The sequence below is a fragment of the Thamnophis sirtalis genome, unplaced genomic scaffold, assembly GCF_051295495.1.
Source record: "Thamnophis sirtalis isolate CommonGarterSnake01/CBP01778 unplaced genomic scaffold, rThaSir2_p1.2 scaffold_1, whole genome shotgun sequence".
Classification (NCBI taxonomy): Eukaryota; Metazoa; Chordata; class Lepidosauria; order Squamata; family Natricidae; genus Thamnophis; species Thamnophis sirtalis.
Genome location: NW_028261381.1, coordinates 142,257,952 through 142,271,638, shown reverse-complemented (window position 1 = coordinate 142,271,638; position 13,687 = coordinate 142,257,952). Strand labels below are relative to the sequence as shown.

Sequence of the window (13,687 nt, the reverse complement as noted above, 5' to 3'; positions counted from 1 at the left end):
ATGTAATAAATGAAACTAGTTATCTAGCTCTATTTATTTCATTACTCTAATACATTGAGGATCCGATCTTCATGCAAAATGGAAATGGTTCTACCCACTTCCAGACAATAATCATTTATTAAAAGAGACAAAGCAGCTTAATCTAAAATGAAAGTGTGCGGCTTGAAGCTTATACCTGACACCTCAACTGCATAACAATCACAGTAGCTGGCCTCTAACAGGCTATTTGAGCATATCATTATGACTACAATGTATTTTGAAAAAGGTATTGACAGAATCTACCAATTAAAACTTGAATGCTAAGCCTTGCTTCTGAGAAACAACCTAACTGGATCACATATTTCCAGAACATTGCAATTGCTAGCTATTTGTTAGAAATCCAGATGTATAACTTCTTTTTATTGTTTTCAGAACAAGCATTCCAGCAAGGACATTCATTTTGAAGTATTACAGTTATGCCATTATAGGTGCTCCTCCCCATAATGGGAAAAATATGACATTTAACTTATATCTACTATTAAAAACTACAGATCTGCTTAAGATTCCACATATTTATAAAAAATAGTAAAAATATTTTATGCTACTGCCTTTAAAAAAACAGTTATAAAAACTATAGTATCATCACTCTTAATTTCTTTGCTGCCAGATTATATCTGTATGTTATTCCAGAAAATTTTCAGGTATGTAACTAGGACTTTTCCCCAAAACTAGGATTCTCCGTTTAACCCTGGATTCCTCTTGGGAGACAAAGAATGGGATTCAACAGAATTCATAGAGACAGTATAGATAAAACCTACCTTCCCACCTGAGCCTTTCAGAAACAGGGTTAGACACACATGGACACACACATACACACACACACACACACACACACACATACAATACATATCTCTTGACTAATAATAAAAAAGTTCTAAGTGTTCTAAAAAGATAGGGGAACATGCAGTGGTTGAACAATGAAATACCAGTGCCAAATTATAAAATATATAAAGAGAGAAAGTGTGAATATACTAGAACAATGTATATCCCCATAATAACTTTGTTATTGTTATTGCCTTTGAGACAGTGTTGAATCCTGACAGCGCATGGACAAGTCCATCCAGTTTTCTCTGCAAAATTTCGGAAGTGGTTTTCCATTGCCAGTTTTCTAGGGCTAAGACACAAAGTGATTGGCCCCAAGGGAATTAATAGCTTAATTCCTAAAGCAGGACTAGAATTCACAGTCTCCCAGATTCTAGCTTGGTGCCTTTACCACTACATCAAACTGGTTCTCATTCCATACTCATTAGAAAAACAATAAAAAATTATAGACATCTAAATTATTTAAAAAGAGAGGAAGGTTATCATCTGTCTTTTAGCTGGAGGTGACATTCTACATTAGTTGTAGACATTCAACGATAATGTTGAAACAAGCAGCACACAGGAATATGAGATTTGTTGCCAGGTTTTTCAATTGAACTATACATCTTATGCTGTATAAAGTGCGTATGTCTGTGTGCGTGTATAAATTTTTATATAATATATATATATAAATTAAAAAGATGGAAAAATTCAGAAGTGATTTTTTATGATTGGTCTGTTTTTTACATTTCAAAATTGGCATTTTAACATCTGAAAACTGGCATTTTAACAAGATGCATATATATTTATAACTATAAAAGAATAAAGCTAAATATACAAAAAGATATTAAAACAAAAAAAAGCAGAAAGAAGAACTTTTCCCTTGATAATCTCAATACCACAATATAAGCAAAATGTGAACTTTTTTTATCAAGAACATTCCATAGTTGCATTGACATGATCCATGACTAGTGAATGGAAGAAGTTTCATGCAGGTTATTAAAATTCTTATTCTTTGGCTTCTTCCTTTTAGTAGCTATTTTAAAAAAAAATTGACCCAAGAAAGAAAAAGAAAAGAAAAAGAAGAAGGTTTCCTCTGAAAAACCAGCACCACAAACCTGCCTATCAATGATTAAGAGCATTCCCAGGGAGATTTCCAGCAGAGATTTTCAATACAAGAACATGACAGAAAGGGGGCAAAATCAATATTATACATGCTTGCTGTCCCTCTACCTCTATCTCTCCCACGCACACATACGCACATTTTGATTTCATTGCCACATTCACATTATCTTACAAAATCCCCACATAACCTTTGGAATGATGAAATTCAGGTTCTTCAGCACAGAGAAATCAAGTTAAAAGATAGCACTGAGTAGCTAAAATCAAATGTATTACATTATAGCAATCATTCTACAGAAATAATAAATGACATGAAAAGAAAATGGACTTTTGTAGGTATATGAGTTAAAGATAGCATTTAATTTTAGGCTTGCAAATTGCCAATTTGATGGCTGTTTTTCAGATTGTTTTTCAAATATTGGATGTATTTATTTTTAACTGTCTATACACCGCTTTTCATTCCACATCAGTCATCAATCCGAGAGTATACCAAATTCAGCAAATACAACCAAGCAAAACCATAGCATGAAAAACTACTAAAAGGTAAGATTAAAAATGCATTCTCTGCCTGTCTACTCAAATCAAGTCTCACCAAGTTCAATGTGCCTTAATTGCTCAGAAATTGATCTAACAGAGGAACACACACTGAATCTCCAAGTGAAACATGCAGTCCCTAGATCCCTTACCAAAACTGCCAATGAATTATAAATTCACATAGAATTAAATTTATAGAATAAATCAATTTAAGTTTAATGTTAATTTGTTTCTGCCTAGTCCTTTTTATTTCTTTGTTCTGCCATGCCTATTTAGGGGGATACAAAGTCAAACACTCCACTCAGAGGCAAAGCATGGTATATTAAAAATTGTAAGTCTGCTGAAACCTTGCATAGAACATAAGTTATCTATTACCAATTTTAAATTTAACATGGCTTGCCGATGCTAATATTAATCTGACCCACCATGAATCTAGCACAATTTTTTTCCTGACAAAACAGTACAGGCTTTGCTTTCTGCCAATTATGAGACTGAAGGAAATCATAGTGATTACTTAAGACCCTAGCAAAATGTGCAAAGTCCAAAAATGATACATGTTTTTCTCAGCTTCCTCATTCCTGAATCATTCCTGAATCTGAAGAAATAAATGCACAGTTTCTGAAGTTCTCATGTAAAAATGTTTTCAATGCTCTATATCAGTGATAGCTAACCTTTTCGGCACTAAGTGCCAAAAGTGTGCACGCACACACCCATAATTCAATGCGCGCCTGATCCGCTGCACACCCCGACCCCGGAGCATGTGTGTGCTCCCCAGTGTGTGTCCCAACCCTGTGCATGTGTACCCTGCCTCCCATGCATGCACCTGCGACCTTCTGTGTTCACCCTGCCCCCTGCATATGCGTGTGCGACGCCAGCGCATGTAGGTCTGACCCCCAGTACATGCCCCCCAGATGCATACAACCCCACACACATGTATTCCATCCCCACGCATGTGTGCACATCTACCACATGTGCCCCGTACCCCCATGCATGCATGCGCATTTCCCACATGTGCCCTGCGCATGGGAGGCATAGATCCAAAAAACAGCTGGCCAACGGGAGATGTCCGCACATGCGCAGCAGAGCTGAATTGACGGCTCGCATGCCCACAGAGAGGACTCTGTGTGCCATAGGTTCGCATCACGGCTCTATATGAAATGATCAACGAAATCGTAAAGGAATACCACAAGCTCAGAGAAATGAGAAGAAATTTCCAAACAAGCATAAAGGAATATCTTTCGAATACAAACTTAGTTTTAATGTATTAAATTAATTAAATTGTATTAAATTAGTGTAATTGCATGTTACTAAATTGATCTAAACTCTGAGTGGGATTTTCCATAGCCGTTAAAGCACAACACTCATTTAAAACTAAGAATCCTTTTAAGCAAACAGCTTCCAAAATGAAGATTCATTAGATTAAGATAGACCAACCATATAAAATCCATCCATCCATCCATCATCCATCATTTATTCATTTATGCTTTGCATAGTTCCAGGTGGAAAAGCAAGCTAATGAAAAGCATTTTATTTTGGCTAAAAAATTAGGTGACAAAGAAATACAGAAAATATAAACCTTTGGTGCCCACTGCTGGTCATCCAGACATTTGCAGGCATGGATATGGATATATTGAGGATGGAATCAATTTAATATACTAAAATTTATAGTAGAGTTCCAGGAAAGAGAAGGTTAAGAATTACATTATTAATCCCTGAAGAGTTCAAGTACCCACATGATTTCAAGCAAATTGCTTTAACTTAAATAATCATCTTGGGAAATCAATTCTCTATTTGTCTGTATTTTCCTACAATATCACCCATGAAGTGTCATGTTAAAACTGGAATTGCACAGTATGAAATATACAATGTATAGGTTTCCTAACAACAGATGTGCAAGGATTTCTTTTGAATCACTATACACACCATCTTGGGCTTTGACATCAACAATATATAAACAATATTATTTAAATGTTAGAATGATGATACAATTTTAAATGGCATAATAACATTACTTGTAGGTAAAGCTCACATAGTTGCAAATGCATAAGTATTTATATGCTTCTTTAGAAAGGAAACATTTAGGTCAAATTTTTAATACAAAGTGATAAGTACTACAATATTTATCAGGGACAATGAAAAATATAGCACTGTGCTTGTCAATGACAACTTTCCATTTCCATAGAAATTGTATGTCTGGAAACAAAATGTTTCAGACAGCTCATTAAAAATTTGATAAGACTTATTACTATATCACTGCCATTGATTTCAATAAAGACTACTTGAAAAAGATGCTTTCATAATAACACTACCTTTCAAACCATTATCTGTCCACAACATACTGAGTGTCTCTATAAATGTACATGAAATGAACCTTTTAAATAAAGAGAAGGGTGATTTTTATGTAAGATTGAACAAACAAAGCAACTATTATTTATTTTCCAGTATTTATTTCTCATCCCAATCCTAATAGATTCTGGGCAAGTAACAACAGGATAAAATATAGAATCAGAAATCACCAAAACAAAAAATAGAAGACATAAATTAGGCGCCCAGAAACAATAAGGACTGAAAGTATGTTCAAACAGAACAACTTTGACTTATAGGGAGGGAAGGGGAACCTTTAGGAGAACGGGGCTGATCAAATCCAACTACTTTCCCCCAAAACCAAGATTTATGTAGCCTACAAAAAAAAACCTGGCAAATTTATTAATAGCACAGCTGTGTCACCTTGGGTCACTTGCTTCCTTTCACACAAAGAAAATATAGTGGCAAACCACTGCCAAAATTCTGCCAAAAAAAATTCTTGGACTTGTCTAGGCAATCACCAAGAGACAGGCCTCATACACATACATTAAATCATGTAAGATACAATATTTTGAAAATTTGTGACAACAACTGTATTTCTAGATGGAAATATATAGAAAGAAAAAGTGTGAAGTGGTACTAAAAAGATACCCCTCCATAGTCTGTGGCTCTGCTTTTGCTCAGGGATGCTCAGCAAACTGTCAAGGCTTTATTGGGAGTCCAGCGTATGCTCTAAGGGTTTGCATGGTTAATAAATTTGGGTTGAACTTTCAAAATAATGATTGTTTAAGAGAGCCAGGCCATCACAGGTCAGATGTGTAACATTTTTTCTGCTTTCTGTCCATTCAATCACTTCCCTATTAGTAACTGTTTTCCACTGTAGCTAAAAGGGCAAATATTTCTTTATTCTGCTGAAAAACTAAATAAAGGAAAGGTCAATTCTAATAAATGTTTAAATATTACTCATAATTAAGTGTATTAGCCATATTATTTATTATATGTAACATATGTAAATCTCATATGAAACCCCAGACCAAATACATCGGGACCAACACAATTACTACAAAAGATGATGGAATAATATCCCAGTTGCCTTTTCAGACTGCACATGCATGCAGGTAATGTGTGTTTTGATTGTACCAAAACATCAGGCGTTATGCAAAAATAAATGTAGGAAAAGACAGACATAAAACTCTGGCAAGATTCTAGCAATCTAGATCCAGAAAATCTTTGATGTGCAAAAAGCAATCTCAATTTTGGACCAACAAAATGTCTGTCTTAAGTTCCAAGCAGCAAAAGGCTTGAAAATAAACAAAGATCTACGTAAAGTGTGTATGAACAATTCTGCTGCAGCTCTATAAGGCACAGGATAAGGAAGAAGGACTTGCAAGAATAGGTAAATGCTGTATGATATTAGTGCTTCCTCCAGGGAAAAAAGTTGGAAGTCCTTTTCATTATGCAGACATCTGGATCAATTTATATGCTGCAACTTTTATTTTCCCCCACAGACTTTGCTTCAACATTTGATTGCATCAGAGGTAGGTTGCTAATCTTTTTACTACTGGTTCAGGGGTGCTCCTGTGCACGCTTGCCACATGTGCGCAACATTTGTAGCAAGCACAGAAGCGTCCAGGTGGGTGGGCGGAGCCTCCCACCGCTGCTACTATCAGTTCAGCCGATCCAGGCCGAACTGGCAGAAACCCACCTCTGGATTGCATATTAAGAATAGAAAAAGTGGCTTCTCTTCTTTACCCACAAAATAAACCAAATTTGTACTTCTTCCTGAGTGATATAGTTCCGTGATGGCGAACCTATGACACGGGTGCCACAGGTAGAACATAGAGCCATATCTGTGCATGCTGGCCAGCTGATTCTCGGGCTTCCAAAGGGTTAGGGAGTCATTTACGCCCTCCCCAGGCTTCAGGAAATCCTCCGAAGCCTGTGAATGATGAAAAACAAGCTCAACAGGCCCAACGGAAGTTCAGAAATGAACTTCCTATAGGCCCGTTGGGGTGTTTTTCGCCCACCCAAGGCTTTAGGAAAGCCTCCTGAAGCCTGAGAAGGGCAAAAAATGGACCCACTGAGCCCCTGGAAGACGGAAAACAGGGTTGGAGAGGCCATTTCGCCCACTACAGGCTCTAGGAAAGGCTCTGGAGCCTGGGGAGGGCGAAAAATGGGCCCATCAGAAGTCAGGAAATGTGCTGTTTCCGGCCTATAGAGGGCCTGGTGGGGAACGGAGGAGGCCATTTTTGCCCTCCCCAGGCTTCAATAGCAATAGCAATAGCAATAGCAGTAGACTTATATACCGCTTCATAGGCCTTTCAGGCCTCTCTAAGCGGTTTACAGAGAGTCAGCATATTGCCCCCAACAATCTGGGTCCTCATTTTACCCACCTCGGAAGGATGGAAGGCTGAGTCAACCCTGAGCCGGTGAGATTTGAACCGCTGACCTGCTGATCTAGCAGTAGCCTGCAGTGCTGCATTTAACCACTGTGCCACCTTGGCTCTTTCTCTTCAAGAAAGCCATGTACGCATGCGCGGAAGGCAATGGGAGGGTCGCATGTGCATGCACATGCACAGTGGGCACAGCAGTGGGCATTTAATTACGGGTGTGAGCATGTGCACGCACCCAAGAAAAAAAGGTTCACCATCACTGATATAGCTCCTTTAATTCACCAAGGTGGCAAACATTCTCTCTTATCAGAAAAGAAGACAGATGATAAAATAAAAACTGTAACCCAGAGCTATCTATGAATTATTAATTTCTTTTCAAGCACTCTGCCACATGCAAAGTGCTTTATCGTAGGTAGCTTATTTATAAATCATGATTTACTAATAGATCTCAATCATATACTGTATATATTTTCTCTTTACGCTATGCTGTTCAATTTCAGAATGCTTCTCTAAGGAAATGTGCTTTCTGAACATGAATAACTATTATTCTCAGAGTGATGATAGAAAGAAAATATTTCTAGAAAGAATTCTCCTTTAGAATTATTCTGTCATTAATTTTATTGCATGCAAGGAAAGGGAAAGAGAGGTTTTTTTCCCACATAGCCATTTTTTCTAAACATAATTTGTAATTTTTCATAATGAATAAAAATAGAAACAAGACTAACTTTCCAATATTTTTAGGTTAAATGAACTTAGAATCAGAAGATATAAAAATTACTGTACAGCAGTACATAGTAGAAGACACTATAGCTAAACATATATAATATATATAATGAATATATACATATATAATGAAATAAATACATGATTTCTTGAACCAATAATAGTAATAGCACTTAGCAATAGCAATAGCAATAGCAGTTAGACTTATATACCGCTTCATAGGGCTTTCAGCCCTCTCTAAGCGGTTTACAGAGTCAGCATATTGCCCCCAACAACAATCCGGGTCCTCATTTTACCCACCTCGGAAGGATGGAAGGCTGAGTCAACCCTGAGCCGGTGGGATTAGAACCGCTGAACTGCAGATAACAGTCAGCTGAAGTGGCCTGCAGTACTGCACCCTAACCACTGTGCCACCTCGGCTCACTTAAAACTTATATATGCTTCATAGAGCTTTACAGCGACACAGTGGCTAAGACATTGTGCTTGTTGATCAGAAAGGTTGGCATTTTGATGGTTCGAATCCCTAGCGCCGCATAACAGTGTGAGCTCCCATTACTTGTCACAGCTTCTGCCAACCTATCAGTTCAAAAGTATGTAAAAATGCAAGTAGAAAAAATAGGAAACACCTTTGGTGGGAAGGTAACAGCATTTAGTTGTGTCGGCCACATGACCACATAGACGTCTTCGGACAATGCTGGCTTTGAAACGGAGATGAGCAACGCCATCTAGAGTTGGGAACAACTAGTAATGTGTGAGGGGAACTTTTAGTTTTACCTTTAGTGCTTTACAGCCTCTATAAACAGTTTACAATGTTACCATATTGCTCCCAACAGTCTGGGTCCTCATTTTACCAACCTCAGAAGGATGAAAGGCTGACTCAACCTTGAGCCGCTCAGAATCAAACTCCTGGAGAGAGCAGTGAGTTAGCCTGCAGTATTGCATTGTAACCATTGAGCCATATAATATTTAATAATATTATATTATTAAATATAATATATATATAACCTATGTTATATTTACAGTAATAATTTTAATGTAATTATATTCTGCATTTTTTCTTTAAAGTGTCCAGCAAGATGAATATTGTGGGAAGTAAAATTTGGTTCTCCCTAAACATACATCAACTGAGTAAAAATGGTTAGATATTGATTCATTCTATTAGCCACACAAAACAAAATAGTTGATAGAGACAACATATCTATAATTACCTGTACCCAAACACAATCCCTATACAATGATTTGGACTGTACTAAGGTGACTACTTAGGGGAAGTTGAACGGAAGATAGACCAGTCCTTATCAAGAGAGGCCCATTATTTCCTGAGGAAATTTCTGGTGGGTGATGCAATGCAACTCCTAATTATTTTGTCAGATTCTCTGTATCTTACTAAACAACTATTCAGCAGACTACTAAAAACCTAAATCTGTTACAGAATTGTGAGTGCTAAAAGGATCAACATTAGCTATTATTTTTCCACCACAATAAGGGCAGCCAAAATGCTGGTGATAGCAAAGGGAAATGGGGAAATTGATGCGAAAAGTTCAGGCAATTGAAGGGTATACATACGGTTTACAGTTTACCCATCACTTCTGTAATGAATAAAGGTAAAGGTTTCCCTCAGACATATGTGCTAGTCATTCTCGACTCTAGGGGGCAGTGCTCATCTCCATTTCAAAGCCAAAGAGCCAATGCTGTCCGAAGCTGTCTCCGTGGTCATGTGGCCAGTATGACTAAACACCAAAGACGCACAGAATGCTGTTACCTTCCCACTAAAGGTGATTTTTTTTCTATTTGCATTTTTACATGCTTTCGAACTGCTAGGTTGGCAGAAGCCGGGAGCTCACTCCGTTACGCAGCACTATGGATTCAAATTGACAAAATGCTGACCTGATCCACAAGCTCAGCATCTTAAACCAACCCAAATAACTGCCTAAGCATATTTGATAAGTGAAATTATTGATAAAGAACCTTTTGATGGTACTAACTAGGAAAAAAAAATTCTGATTATCAAACAATCTCTTCAGCACTTTTGCTGCTATTTGTAAATGTTGCTCATTCAGACTTTGGAATGTATTTGTTGTATACAGTACAATAATAATTTACTTTTGCTGTTGATTTTACTTGCTGTTGATGTTACCCAGACTTGCTTTACTGGGCAGATGTATGACATTAAATTTAATAAATCAATATTTTTAGTACTAGTGGGGATATTTTTTATGCTGTTATATTCTGTGAATCACCCTGAATCATATGTACGGAAGACAGTTAAAATATGCCTTGTTTAAAATGCACAGATATCAGTTATCTTTCTGTTAGCTTAGGATAGTGTTTATCAACTTTGACAACATTAAGATGTTGTCTTCAACTCAGAGTTTCTCCAACAAGATTTCTGATTTAGATATTTGTCTAAAAACACATCAGAATAGTAGATTGACAAAGGTCCAGTTTGTACACTGCACCAAACAATTCTTTATAACAATTATCAGTGCCATTTTTCATCCACATTCACAAGATTAGTTAAGATTACCTAGCCCTCGATGAAAAAGTAGAATGCTTTGTTGAGGTCACAAACGTCTTTACTCCTTCTCTCTCAAGTTGTAGTTTGAAACATAGGGTTTGCAACTACAGCTACTCCTCAACTTACAACAGTTCAGTTAGTGACTGTTTAAAGTTATAGTGGCACTTGAAAAAGTGACTTATTACTGTTTTTCACACTTGCAACCGTTGTAGCATCCCCATAGTCACATGATCAAAATTCAGATGCTTGGCAAGTGGTTCATCTTTATGACAGTTGGAATGTCCTGAGTTCACATGATCAGCTTTTGTGACCTTCTGTTGAGCAAAGTCAATGGAGAATCTGGATTCACTTAACAACCGTGTTACTAACTTAAGAAATGCAAAGATTCACTTAATAACAGTGGCAAGAAAATTCGTAAAATGGGGCAAACTCATTTAAGGAATGTTTCATTTAGCAACATACATTTTGAACTCAATTGTGGTTGTAACTCATAAATTTCATTACTACAAATGAACTTACATTTAGAAAATGACAGAAAAATAAACATATTTTTAATCCTTGCAATTGTTTTAAAGTAACTAAAATTCCTTCCCAGATTAAATGCGATGATGACCTTATACAGTATGCTGCTGTCTATTAAAAAGTAGCCTTTTTGCAGTGACACACCAAGCTGAGAAGTAAATTGCAGTTAGGATTCTAGTCTTGCAACATTTATATTTAATCTAACTGTGCCCTCTACTGGCTTCAAAATTACAGGACAACAGTAAAAACAAAAGTAACAGTATTTATCACTTTTAAGAAATAAACCTCTACAATAGTTATTCCACAAAACTATTAAACAGGAATTACTCAAGTTCCAGTATCCAGAAGTTTTTCAACATTTATATAACTACATGCATTATATATGTGTGTGTGGTTTTGTTTTATCCAATAATTCTCAATCCTTGACTTATTGGCAAAAAAAATGACGGCCTAATTTTAAATCCTGATTGTCTAAATATACCAGTTGCAAATCTGCATTTTTTTAAAGGAATTCAAGAAATCATTTTAGCATATCTGTCATGTACTTATTGCAATATATGGCTTTCAAATTTTAATTAGGAAACATACTTATTTCTTATTTAGAAATGGCCCTTCTTGTCAATTAAGTTTTAAGATTACAAAGTAGTAAGTAAGAAGTAGCTTGATTACTGAAATAATAAGAATAATTATTGTTATTATTTTGGCATTCTAAAAATGCCAAATCTACTCTAAACATCTGGATGACCGTAATTATTATTAATAATAATAATAATAATAATAATAATAACAACAACAACAACAAAAATCACACAGACTGATTATAAATTGCAGCACAATTCAGTAGCACAAATGATCCACTGGAATTTGTGCAAAAATTATAATATTAAAACAGCAACAAACTGGTGGGAACATCAGCCTAAAAAGGTCACCGAAAATCAGATGGTCAAGATCTAGTAGGAGTTCCGTATACAAATGGACAAAATACTGGCGCATAATACACCAGACATCACACTGGTTGAGAAAAATAAGGTCACAATCATAGACATCACAATACCAGGTGATAGCAGGGTCGTCGAGAAGGAACATGAAAAAATCGCAAAATACCAAGACTTAAAAATAGAAATTCAACAACTATGGCACAAACCAGCAGTGGTAATTCCAGTGGTAATTGGCACACTAGGTGCTATTCCAAAAGCACTGGAATTACATTTAAAACAGTTAAAAATTGACAAAATCACCATCAGTCAAATGCAAAAAGCCACACTGCTTGGATCTGCACGCATATTACGAAAATATGTTACGACGTCCTAGGCCCCTGGGTGGGGCCCGACAAGTAATCAATGCCAAATCCGGCGAAACAACTGGCCGCTGTGATACAATTCTGTTGTTGCAAATAATAATAATAATAATAATAATGAGGAGGAGGAGGAGGAGGAGGAGGAGGAGGAGGAGGAGGAGGAGGAGGAGGAGGAGGAGGAGGAGGAGGAGGATTGTATGTATGATTCTACAAAAAACCACCCTATTTGGAATAGCTTATATCCTCCGACGTTACCTTAACAGTTCCTAGGTGCTTGGTTAGGACTCGAGCTGTTGAGCTACCAACCAACCCCAAAGGCTGTGAATCTCACCAAAGATTAACCACGTAATAATAACCTAGGTTAAAAGTTAAAAGTACCTAGGCATATTGGAAGCAGATAACATCTTGAATGGAAAAGTCAAAGTATCAACGCAAAAGGAATACATTAGGAGGGTCCGCAAAATATTAAAATCAAAGCTGAATGCTGGAAACATAATTAAAGCCATTAATACATGGGCAGTTCCAGTGATACGCTACTCAGCTGGAATCATCAACTGGACTCTGGCTGAACTGGAAAACCTGGACCGGAAAACACTCAAACTTTTGAATATGTACCACGCTTTACATCCACAGAGTGGCATCGACAGATTGTACCTGCCAAGAAAAATAGGTGGCAGGGAGCTATTGCAAATCTATCAAACTGTAGAAGAAGAAAAACAAAGTTTGAATGATTATGTGAACCAAAGTACAGAAAAATTGCTGCAGGTTGTGAAAACAGAGAACAGTATAAAAACAACAGAAACAAAGGCAGAATATAGGGAAAAACAGCTGGATGGCAGATTAAATAGATGGAAAACAAAAGCTTTGCATGGACACCACTTGAAAAATATTGAACAAAAATGTGATTACAACTTGACATGAACATGGCTTAAGATGGGAACCATCAAGAAAGAAATGGAAGGTTTAATACTCGCTGCTCAAGAACCACACTACAAACTAATGCCATGAAACAAAGATACAAAAATCCACTGACAATCCAAACTGCCGACTTTGCAACAACAAAGTTGATGTTTCACATTTAATTTGTGAATGCAGCATAATTTCACAAACTGATTACAAAGCTAGACACGACAGAGTTGCTAAATTAATCCACTGGTCATTATGTAAAAAATATAACTTACCTGTATCCAAAAAGTTATGGGAGCACAAAGTTGAAAAAGTTATATGATTTGTATTGATATTGATATTGTTTCCTGATTGCTTATTTGTACCTTTAACTATCATTAAGTGTTGTTCCTTATGATTCTTGATGACTGTATCTTGTCTTTTTATGTACACTGAGTGCATATACCCCAAAGACAAATTCCTTGTGTGTCCAATCACACTTGCCCAATAAAGAATTCTATTCTATTGATGAAACTATACTGTTCAGTA

At 36.6% G+C, this 13,687-nt stretch overlaps 1 protein-coding gene across 1 annotated transcript in view; it reads right to left on the bottom strand.

The window, feature by feature from the left end:
- Positions 1-13,687, bottom strand: part of WDR25 (WD repeat domain 25) — an 80,943-nt gene that overhangs the window by 63,808 nt on the left and 3,448 nt on the right. The gene's annotated exons all lie outside the window — the stretch shown is intronic.